Here is a 2,450-nt window from a genome sequence, read left to right as displayed (position 1 = left end):
CATACATCTTTTCTTTTGCAGAATTTTCAAATTTTTCATTCCTAAACTTTATCGTTCGTAATTTACCAAGTTTCTCAAATCTTTAAATTTCCAAATTCTCAAATACGCAAATTTATGAGAGACTCTCAAATTTCTAAATTACCAAGTTTTTCAAATACTAAAGGTCCAACTTCCTAACATTATAAAGTTTTAAATTTCATATTAATATTTAAACGTTACATTTAACGCTATTCGTCAGTAAATAAGTAGTTTGGATATTGTGTATCTTACGGAACAGATAAGGTCTTAATTGAAATGTATAATCCTACTTAAGCAGTTGTACCGACAAATTAGCAACTCGCTAGGGATCGTTTCGTCGCATTTTGTCGTTCGATCTTATAAATATTCCGTATCGAGATAAAGGTCCAGCTAAAGTAAGTGCACTCCTTCGCATTTCGCAATAAATGGAGAAGTCTCAGCGACCGGTTCCCGACCGAAGAATGTGCAGGTGCTTTTTTCTCAACACTGCAGCATGCTGGAACATATCTATTTTGTCCAAAGATGTCAAGGATGACATTTAACAGAGATCGGCGTGAATCGATTTTTTCGTCGAGATGACATTAGATTACGTTCCTTGTGAACGTAATAACAAGTGAATGACAATTCAAATTGTATCTATAATGTTTTGTTAATAATTTTAATTGATCAAGATATCGCTAATCCTGGGACAATAATGCGTTACTGGCGATATGGCGGTCATTTAACTGGAGATTACACAGGTGGTCAGTAACTGGTTACACAATCAAAAAGGGATGATTACATGAAGGGATGATGCATGAAAAACTAAGTTAAAATTATATAATAATGTTTGTGTACATAAAGCCCGATTTTCAAGAAACTCGAATTCGAAAATTTGAAAAAATAATTGTATGAAAATTTGGTTACAGCAAGAAAGATGATATTCCAGAATTGCAAAGCATTGACAATAATATTTATCGTTTAAGATCTTAAAGTACTATCACATTTTATTATGTGAAAATTTTAGTAACAATATGTTGATTTATTCAATTTGAATTTCGTATTCTCCAAAATTTAGTTTAATTTAATAATTTAATAATTTAGCGTTCCGTAAAATCAGCTTTGATAACATATGCAACGCATTTCTACGAATTTCAGAGAATGATGGAACGGGATGTTACTTTATGTTAATCTGTGTTTCAAAGCGTTACATGCACATGCACTCTATTGTTTATTCCACAAATTCGATAGTTATTTGGATGCGAAGGTAGAACTAATACGGGTGCTTGTTATGTTTCAGAAATGACAACACGTTCTGCACTAAAATTCACTCTGATCATTGTACATTGCATATACTTGCAAACAGTCTACAATAAACGTCCTATTAATTGATTAAATGTTTCACTTCGATATTGAACGTAGAGAGAAATCGAATTTCGTAAGGTGTTGTCTTGATAAGATTAACTGTGAATAAAGTACATATAACGATTGAGAAAGCAAGAAAAAAATTACGAGCGAATAGCAACGAAGACCAATCGAAACCGGAAGGGTTGACTCGTTCTTAATGCCAATTAATCATAAATTGATTTACGTTGATAACATCACTTTATGCGTGCATGTCAAACATACATGCGGACGTTTTTCGTTTGACGCTGCACAATGATTTAATCGTGAGACCCCATTAATTTTGGGAAGGTAAATCGTCGTATTCGAGCCTGTAAGAGCTTCAAGCTTTTTCTTGTGCCAGTGCCTTTCTAGCAGCAGAAATTAAGGCCAGCCGTCTTTCTTTCTTTGAAATTCACAACGGATGCATGAAACGTCACGTCACTTCGTTTGAAATTAAATGCAAAGGTATGATCGATCGACAGTGCAGAATTTCGTTTCGCAAATGAACCGTATAATAACATGTCGAACACCATAAAGGAAGTATTTGCTTTCATTCTTGTAAAGCATGTACATTTAAATACCTTTTTTATTTTATTTTTTTTTTTTAATCCAGGTTTAACGTCATATAGTCCATAAAAGTGTAGGAAATAGAACCCAGTCGTCGCTAACGACCTGAAGGTAGATGCATTGTATCTCTGTTTAAAATAAATAAATAAATTTGCAAACGTAAATGAAAGCTGATTGACATTACGTAATATATTTAGGTTAATTGAAATCTTCCTGTTATGAAATGTATGAAAACTTTTGCCTCTAATAAAAACCATTATGGAACAAAAAAATTCTTTCCAATGAAATCAGAAAAATAATTTTAATTGATTATGCAGGATATAATGCAGAATATTTTAATAAACATGTAATGTTTCGCAAAATTCATTAATTATCTTCAAAATTTACACTACACGTATACATATATGTGGAATATGCATTGTTGATACATGTAAACCAGTAACCGAACTTATACATACGCGCACGTGCACAATATTCATATTTCATACTCATTTCATAAA

The sequence above is a fragment of the Megachile rotundata genome, chromosome 1, assembly GCF_050947335.1.
Source record: "Megachile rotundata isolate GNS110a chromosome 1, iyMegRotu1, whole genome shotgun sequence".
Classification (NCBI taxonomy): Eukaryota; Metazoa; Arthropoda; class Insecta; order Hymenoptera; family Megachilidae; genus Megachile; species Megachile rotundata.
This window is presented reverse-complemented; position numbering follows the sequence as displayed.